The following is a 10,371-nucleotide window of genomic DNA, read 5'->3' on the forward strand; positions in this document are numbered from 1 at the left end:
TCTTTTTAACCATCAAAGAAAATGTAAATTTCCAAGGCTTAGTGTTACAAGAAACTGAAAAAAGCATCATCTATACCAGTTTCCATTAAGATAAGAAATAATTTTGTCAAACATAATGACTTACACTCAATGTAATGACTTACAATTCTTTACTACTTAGGGTGAAATATTTTTTCTGATTTATGATACAGGGAGCGAGATGAGCAGATTATGAGAGCTGTTCAGTCTGAATGAAAATTAACATTACAAAAGGTATATTTTCCGTTTAAAAATCAAGTATTAAAGAAGAATTGAGTGCTCTTTAGACCTGCATAATTTTAGGAATGCTTCCATTTAATGATGGCAGACTCTATTGGGAACACTTTTTGTCATTTACAGTTTAGTATATTTAATTACATATGCATCAGCATAGTTGTACGAATGGGAAGTAATCCTCTGGTTCAGAGAAAAAACTTCAAACCATATGACATTTAGCCACAGGCAACTTTCTTTCCTTTGAGATTTGCTCAGGGGCTTATTACCAGATAAAAAACAGGAATGCCTGATGCAGACTACCTGATCTGAGAGGGAAAGGGAGAAAGGGGAGAAAAAAGACATCCTGGCCTGTATCAGGGACAGTGTGGCCAGCAGAAGCAGGGAGGTCATTCTGCCCCTGTACTGGGCACTGGTGAGGTCACACCTTGAGTGCTGTGTCCAGTTCTGGCCCCTCAGTTTGGGAAGGACGTTGAGACTCTTGAGCACATTCAGAGGAGGCAACAAGGCTGGTGAGGGGCTGGGAACACAAACCCTGTGAGAAACCACTGAGGGAGCTGGGGTGTTTAGCCTGGAGAAAAGGAGACTCAGGGGTGACCTTATCACTCTCTACAACTCCCTGAAAGGTGGCTGTAGTCAGGTGGGGTTGGTCCCTTTCTCCAGGCAGCAACTGGCAGAACCACAGGACAGAGTCTTAAGCTGTGCCAAGGGAAATGTAGGTTGGATATTAGGAAAAAGTTTTTCATAGAAAGAGTCATAAAGTTCTGGAATGGTCTGCCCAGGGAGGTGGTGGAGTCACCACCCCTGGATGTGTTTAAAAAAAGATTGGATGTGGCACTCAGTGCCATGGTTTAGTTGAGGTGTAAAGCATTGGTTGGACTCAATGATCTTTAAGGTCTCTTCCAACTCAGATATTCTGTGAATTCTGTGAATTCTGTGGAAATGTTTGGAGAATGATACTATTTTTATGACAGAAGAAATACAAACTTGGGTGGTGGGAAAAGAAGTAAGGACTACAGAATCTTAGTTTTGCAATACCAATTCTTCAGTTTAACTCAGAATATCTATTTCACCAAGATGGTGGAATTGGTAAGAATTTAACCAGCTTTTATAATCAATTGACTTTGAGGAGATACAAGTGGATATAGCTCTCTCTTGGAACTGACTCTGTCTAAATGCAATTTAGCAGTACAAATTCTCCTCTCTGACTAATCATTATTAATTGCATACACAATCAGTGCTTTAACTGCCATAGAAACCATGCCCTCAGGCCACAGAGAAGCAAGATGTAGTCCAAATCTATTTCTGTGATTAGTATACTACTTAAACACTCTGGCATAACTGTATTGAGTGAGTGCTTCCTTACCTTCTATAATCAGGGCTATTAGAGTAGGTAACATGCAGAAGCAGAAGAGAAACTGTACCAGTGGTGTCAGAGAAACAGGCACAGCAGAGCAGCCGCCAGCAGTCAGCATGATAAGCAGATGCAGTTATTAAAATCAATGCATCTAGTAAACTGGCACACTGTTTGACAGGTTTAATTTTTTATCACTACAGTATTTGGTATTTCTTTTGCATAATATAAGCTCCTTTACCCTAATATATGAAAATTAGCTGACTAATGATACATTAGCTTCCTGCAATTAGTCTGAGAACGCAGATCATCCCACATCATGTGGTAATTTGTGAGAGAACATAGGTGAACTCCCCTCCTTGACACTGAAAGAAATAAAAGTCTGCAGAAGGCTTAGTGGGAATAAAAGCAAAGTTGATGAGCTTTTAGTGCTTACAACTTTCTATAGCTTCCCATCGCAATGCTACAAATGATGGTACCACTACTGTCCCTGGTCTGCTTTTAAGCTCATACTGAAGGAAAATAAATCTGTTCCATAACAGACACCTGAGACCTAGACATGCCAGGAAACTAATTTTTTTTTATAGTAGTAACTTCAACAGATTTTTCTTTTTAATATATATTATATTTAATATATATTATTTCCCTTGAACACAAAACCTTACAATATTATACTAGAAAGACATAAACTATAGAACAATACAGTGTCAAAACTTTTCAGATCTTCTTCCCAGCAGCTATCTGTGTAGTATGTACAGTGCTGCAGTCCAAAGTTACAGAGGAAATACCAACCTTGCCCTTCTGAATGAAAAACTCCTTCAGGAACTAATTCTGTGAGCCAGCTAAATGTATTTTCCTTGGAAGAGTAAGGCTCAGGCTTCGAAATTTACTAAAGATAACATGATTTCTAGCTGAATCTGTGATACCAAGTGAGTAGGTCCAACCCTTCTTCAACACACCTCTGAGCACATCTGAGGTATGGTTGCTACCCAGAGATCATGATAAGCATCCTATCCTCCACCTGTGGCCTAGCTGGGCTGGGTTCCTTAAGCCAAGTTTTTAACTATATGATGAAATTCTTTCTTTCTTGCAGCACATTTTTTGGTGGAATGAGAAAGATTTACTGGTGCCCTGAAATGCCATGAAAATTTTAAGTGACATTTTCTAAGCCAAACTACTTTCTACTGCTGGAACAATGTGCAACTCCCAAAAAGCCCTGTGTTAACCGCACTTAGATTAGTAAACCTACTGTGTTGAAGATGCAAGATTTTACTTAGTCAGGGTTCATACACTTCGTAGTCACATTTAGATACCAAGAACAGACTAGCCAAAGAATGACCTATTGTATTAAGGGCTCCAGGGACACATGGTCTCTTGATTTTATAGTATAAATAATGGCAAAATTGTGTCACTTTCTTTTGAATGTGGTTAGTATTAGCTGATCTCTACCAATCACCAATTGATCAATTACAACAACCTTCTCAATTTACTTTGTTGAGGAATGTATTAAATGACTGTTAGAAGCAAAATGCATGCTTTCAGCTTGGCACTGAAATTTAACACTGTCATAAACAGAAATACAATAGACACATGTATGTCCTTACAAGTTACATTCCTGATTCCACAGGGAATGATGTAGTGAATTATGCACAAGGCACAACTATTCCTTTCTCACAAGACTGCCCCCAGCTGTTTAACTTCCACAGGAGAAGGACTAACAGTCAATGGAGGGAAAAGTAAGAAAACAAAGAAAATACCATCTGAATGGACAGCTTCAGGTAGGATCAATAAGACAAGATTTGATAATTGCTGGAAAATGTACTCCGTAACAAAACATCCTATGGTGTACTGTAAGAGCATGGTGCTAACAACACTGAGATCACAGGTTGGATCCCCATATGGGGCATTCACTTTAGAGTTGGTGATCCTTCTGGGTCTCTTCAATCTCAGAATATTCTGTGATTTCAGAGAAATGTATTTCAGATAATGTGCTCCTTGCCAGACGTTTGCATGGTTTAAACACTCACTACCAATCTGGTTTTTTAGGTGTACAAGAAAACTAGGTCAGGAATTCAACATTACTTTGAAAGTACAAGAGATCCAGAATTACAAATAAATTGTAAGGATATAATTGTTACATTTGTGCTTAAAATTGAAATTATAATAGTTTGACCCATCAGCATACAACAAAAAGATAAATCCAATGTAGATGGGAAAGCACAGAAATACATGTGAGATTACTTAGAAAGCCAGGAAGCAACATAATGACTTCTCTTGAGTTCATTCTTCTTTCTCTATTATTCTTCATCTCTGAGATCATCAGTCATCTTTGTCATATTGTATTTAAAGTGGTCAGAATATTTGTTAAATGCTTCCAAGAAAAGACTGGGAGTTTTTGTAGGCTTGCATTATGTCTTGCAAGACAGAGTTTTGACATGGTTGGAATGCTGACATGGATGCAGTATAAATAGTAAATAGTAATTTGCAAAGTGAAAATCTTCTGAGGATAAAATTATACTAATGACTTCAAGATTTTCAGCAAGATCAAGAATCTGGTTTTGCATAATTACATTCTCCATGGAAGTGGCTCCAAATGGATGACATTGATACACTCTAATGAAGAATACTTGACTACTGAAGAACTCAGGGCACAAGAATAACTGAATACAGATAGATACTCTCTTCCTGTAGCATAGATTAAACTTTTATTTTAACATAGTTAAATTATTTAGTCTAGGTATTCGATTTCTGTTTTGCTAGAGATACATACATATCCAGAGAAGCTGTGGCTGTCCCATCCCTGGAAGTCTTCACGGTCAGGCTGGATAGGGTTTTGAGCAACCTGACCCAGCAAAAAGTGTCCCTGGCCACAGCAGGTGGTAGGAACTACAGCACCTTTAAGGCCCCTTCCAACCCAGGCCATTATATGATTCTGTGATATATGAAAAAAAATCTGTAACTACAGCACCTTTAAGGCCCCTTCCAACCCAGGCCATTATATGAACAAAAATCTGCGTCAGAAAAAAAGCAACAAACTCTGCTACAGATCAAAGGTTTCTCCCCTGCTTGGGTGATGGTTGAAACTTTTAAAACAAAAGTGTTGTTCTGACCAGCTAAATGACTGCCAAGGTCTCAGACTCTAATGACATACAAGGGGATTTTTTCCTCTTGGAAACAGCACAAACCAGTCTACACAACAAAGCACTGGAACAGGCTACCTCCATTCCATATGGCCAAGTATTTTATTATGAGTTATGCTGCAGAGGAGGACAGGCTATTCCGGACCAAGACCTGTAGACAGCAAGATACAGTGACCTAGTTTTCAATCTGTAGTAATTTGGGAAGTTATTTCTCAAGGCAAACCAAAGCCATTTTACATCGAACATGTAAAACAGCTCACAAAGAAGATTGTGTGGGTTTTCACAGATTCACTGAATGAAATACATTTTAGGAGATTTCATTTGTCATTTAGCTAGTGTTTATTTTTTTTTGGTTCATATTGCATCACAGAACATTCATGTCAAAATTGCAAGGTATGGGATTCATATAAGGAACATTAAAAATTGACTGCTTACCAGTCTCAAGGTACAAAAAATGAAACTTTTATTTTAATATATACCATAATCACTAATGCTAAACCATTTTTTTTTCAACTACTGAAGCTATAAAGCAGAGATTAGGTCATCCTTTGACAAGCAAAAAGACACAAGAACAGAGGAAAAAATACTTTGTGAACAGAAATTTCTGTTCTGTTTCTGAAGAAAATAACAGCTAAAGCACATGCTGAAAGTAAACGAATATTTTTCTCCCCCTTAAGACTCCCATGCCAATACTTAGGTAACAAACATGAAATCAACTTTTTTCCCTGAGGTGATTTTTATGGCTACAGATACTGTTTTAACAGGTATATTTGCTAATAAATACAGATATATTTATTTATATATTTATCCATTTAAATGTGTTCTACTATATTACTATACTTAATAATGTGGTGGCTTGACCCTGGCTGGATGACAGGTACCTCCAATGTTGCTCTATCACTCCGCTCTGCAACTGGATGGGGGGAAAAAAGTATAACAAAAGGTTAATGAGTTGAAATAAAAACAGAGAGATCACTCATCAATTATCACAGGCAAAAGTGACTTGACTTGGGGGAAACAAATTCAATTTATTACAGATCAAAACCAGGGCAGGATAATGAGAAACAAAACAAATCTTAAAAACACTTTCCACCCACACCTCCTTTCTTTCCCAGCTCTACTTCCTCCCCAACAGTGCAGCAGGGACACAAGAATGGGGTTATGGTCGCATCACCACATGTTCCTGCTGCTGCTCAGAGAGGAGTCCTTCCCCTGCTTCAGTGTGGGGTCCCTCCCGTGGCAGACAGCTCTCAATCAACTTCTCCAGTGTCAGTCTTTCCCATAAGCCACAGTCCTTCATGAACTGCTCCAGCATGGGTCCTTTTCCATGGGGTGCAGTCAGTCCTTCAAAAACAGCTTGCTACCCACAGGGTCACTGGTCCTACCAGCAAACCTGTCACACCTTGCCGGAAGCCTGCTCCAGCATGGACTTCCCACAGGGTCACAGCCTTCCTCTGGGCATCCACCTGCTCTGGCACTGACCCCCAAGGGCTGCAGGGGCACAGCTGCCTCACCAGGGTGTCAGCACGGGGAATCTGAAGCACCTCCTGCCCCAACTGCTGCACTCACCTTGGCTTCTGCAGAGCTGCTCCTCTCTCATATTCTCACTCCTCTCTTCTCTGAGCACAATTACAACTGAACAGTAACTTTTTTTCCTTTATAAACACATTATTACAGAGGTGGTTCTACTATCCCTGATGGGATTGGCCTTGGCCAGCAGTGAGTCTGTCTTGGAATCAGTGGGCACTCGCTCTGCCAGACATGGGGAAAGCTTCTGGCAGCATCTCAAAGAAGCCACTCCTGTAACTCTCCCCACTTTTCCCCTGCTACCAAAACTTGGCCACGCAAACCCAATACAAATAAACATGTATTTGTATGTATTTTATGTATATTTCTGCTTTCATTGTTTGGACAAATCTAAACATTCTGGAGAATGCAACAGAAATGGGCACTTCTACACCAAATACCCTTTATGAGAGCTTTCATCTCCTAAACCAGAAAAACAAATCCTTTTGTCAAAAAGAACAGAACACGTCAAACAATACATTGATGCCCCAGATACATGAGAGTACAATTTATTGCACCATCTTATTAAGCTGCTCTGCAGTCTGACACTAAAGTCAATGTGATACTCTGCTAAACACTGGGATGAGTGCTCTGGCAGTCTAGAGCAGGTTAAAACCTACGCTCTTCTTTCTCTGTGTTCTTCAGAAAAAGACAAAACAACTTTGAACTGCATGAATCTTGCAGAGTTTAGCTCTGTGAAAGAATCTGACACATCCACTTGAGATTGTTGTACAGAAGTTGTTAAAGGGGTTGTACAGGGTTGTACAGAAGGCTGTTAAAGACCATCAAAATGACATGAAGGTCACTAAAACACTGCTCAAGCCCATGCCTAACTATGAGAATTTAAATGTACATAGATTGTGCTGTTTGTGAGAAACAATATGAAACAATGTCTTGTCACAGGTTTTCTCTCTTTAGTAACCAACAGTGGACTTTTTTATAGGTCTAAGAGGAACATTAACTGTGGTGATTAATGACTTTATTAACTTTAATTACAAATTTTTATTCTAATTTTTTGAAAGTACCAAACCTTTTGAAAAATTTGTGCAATCTAGAAGGACAAGTGAAACTGCAAAAGATGTTTTGTAAAAATTGGTATCTGAAGCAGGGAAAGTGAGCTAGAAAACGTGAGCAGCATGTACCGAGTTCCCTGGGTACCTCTTTCCGTATTAATATCTGTCCATGACACACTTGGCACTGTGTCCTTTCCTCACTGATATCTCAGCTGCAGACCTTCTATCCGTGAAAATTATTTTTATCAATTTGCCTAGGCAATGTCCCAGTGCACACAACCAACCCACAGATGTTCTGATAAAGCAGCTGCCTGCCAAACAGCACGTGTGACCGTGACGGGTAGGTTGTTATTTCTCTGGGTGTTTGCAGGCACATCTTCTGATTTGCACAGCAGACAGTTCTGATCACACGGACAGCACCAAAAAGTATTCAAGATGTAACATCTTTCCACTCTATTACGGACAAAAATGGTTTATTTGAGAAAGCTATGGAGTATTTAGCATTTTGGACAAGAAGTCCATTTATACTCCAGAATTTCAGAAGATAAGGGTGTAGGTCTCAATGTATATATCTTGAACATGGATAGCTAGAGTGCTGTGGAGCCAAGAAAGGACAGCTGAATAACAGACAAGAATTGTTGGTAATCACTAAGGATTGTTAGTACTAACACAGTGTGAGAAAGAACAAGATGTGGCTGGAGAAGGGGCCATGTGGAGGTAGCGCAGAACTTTACCAGGACAAACATTGTTCCAGTTTCTGGAGCACAGCCCAGCACAGCACAAATGCAGGAATGAGGCCAAGAAGTGGGCATGGATTATAGGGGAGAACAAGACCACCCAAGCTCCCTATCCCTATCCCTATCCCTATCCCTATCCCTATCCCTATCCCTATCCCTATCCCTATCCCTTCAGCCCCTGACTTTTGCCCTTCCGTTCAACCACAAGCATTTACGAAGCTCGGCTACTCTCTTCTGCTTAAGGGCGAAATGTCACATACCAGAATGCAGCTTGGGCTCCAGGGAAACAATTACAAGGCCTATTTCTGTAGAAAACCTAGGCCCACAAAGTAAACTAGCACCTGTTCAAGTTTTAAGGGGGAGCTCCACCGCACCTGAGGGGAGCCGTCGGCCGAGCCCACCAGCGGCGGGAGGGGGGGGGGGTGTGGCGCGCCCCCTGCAGGGCCGGCGGTGGTACGCTCCGGCGGCGGGGCGGGGCTTCCCGCGCTCCCCTCAGGTGCCTGAGGGCGGTCGGCGCTGCGGGGGGAGGACTGGCGTGCCTGCTGCTGAATAATCCCTACATTCGGTTAATGTCTGTCCGTCTCTCTCTCGCTCTCTCTCTAAATGTGTTTCACTGCCACATGCAGCAAAAAAAATCGAAAACTTAACTTTCAAAACGGGACCATCACCTACAATAGTTTCAAAAGTGGTACTGGGAAAGCATGGATGGCAAGGGGTCAAAGAGACATTAAAAGAAGGAGTCACTTTTACAGCAGTCAAACCCATGATTTAAATGTTTAATTTTTCCCCAGTGACATAAATATCGTTCAAAACAGGAGTGAGAGGTTTAACAAAAAATGCCTTTTGAAGACATAATGTGTAACAGTAATATGCTCAAAAATAACAGTGATGAGTTTTCCTGCTGGAAAAAAAAATACAGCATTAATAATACAACATCATTTTTAATTTGCTGTTCCAGTTCAGCAGGAGTTTTGTACCCAGTGGTGCTGTTGCCAAGTGCTGAGCACATCCTGTCTTCCGAGAAAACAAGTGATGCCATAGAATAAGGAAACACACAAACAAAACAGCTCAACACGGCAGCTCCCTGAATTCTATCCTCTGTCTAAATGTGGAGAGTGGAACACAGTTTTAAAAGTATAATGAAAAAAATTATGATTGACAAATAGAAGATGCTGCCCATAATAAGGACTGGAAAAGTCAAAGGACCGACATTCATAGTGTACATTTAGATTATCAACTAACAGAGTATTAAGATGGTTAATTGTTTTAAAAAATTGAGTGTCCTGAATACATATTTAAAACTCCAATTTGACAAATCATTGCATGGTAGTAAGTTCCAAGTTATTAAGATTACTAAATAATTAAAAAACAAAACCCCCATTAATTTAAGTAAGAAGCATTACTTTTTCAAAGGTTACTATATTCTGTTAATTTAGAACTGTTAATTTAAAAAAACTGAGCTTTGGCTTATGAATTAGTTTTAGTCTTACTGAGGAAGGAGTGGGCACAAGGAAAAAATATTAAACACATAGAACCAGTATCTTACTGCTTTGTTCACAAAAGCTTGTAAATATTGAATGATTGAGAAAAATCACACAGTTATGTAATTTTGGTTTCTGCTTAGTGTTGTGCCTTTACCTATTTCTGCCTAACTGTACTGCAAGTATTTCTGTCTGGAAGCTCATTCATTTTCTGAGTAGTGAACATATTTTAACTTGTGCTTCATCTCCCTGATTGCAATTTTTTTTGTTATTTGTAAAAAGGCTGTTTACACATTTCCATGTGTAGAAGTTGTGATATTTTTTTTGGACCACATGGTTTACTAGTAGGTATTGGAGTTTTTGTCTCATAGAGCCTGATGTTGAGAAATAGTTTGAATATTTTTAGAAGCATTCATGTTGTGTATTTCAGATCCATCTTGCAAATATATGTTGAAAATTTTGTAAGTAGAATTTATAAAAATAGGGGTTATGCTAAAAATCTGAAACTATATGGGTGCCTTTCAAAAATACTACCTTTTATTCTGCAGCAAGGTTTATGTGTTGCACTGATTTAACACTTCTTTTTTATAAGAAAATATGTGTAGCCAAATATTAGATCATCTACAGAGGTAAAAGATGCTGTGTAAGTAGAATTTATAAAAATAGGGGTTATGCTAAAAATCTGAAACTATATGGGTGCCTTTCAAAAATACTGCCTTTTATTCTGCAGCAAGGTTTATGTGTTGCACTGATTTAACACTTGTTTTTTATAAGAAAATATGTAAGTACCTTTAAACCTGTGTAGCCAAGTATTAGAGCATCTACAGA

Source organism: Passer montanus, unplaced genomic scaffold, assembly GCF_014805655.1.
Source record: "Passer montanus isolate IOZ18808 unplaced genomic scaffold, ASM1480565v1 scaffold22, whole genome shotgun sequence".
Lineage (NCBI taxonomy): Eukaryota > Metazoa > Chordata > Aves > Passeriformes > Passeridae > Passer > Passer montanus.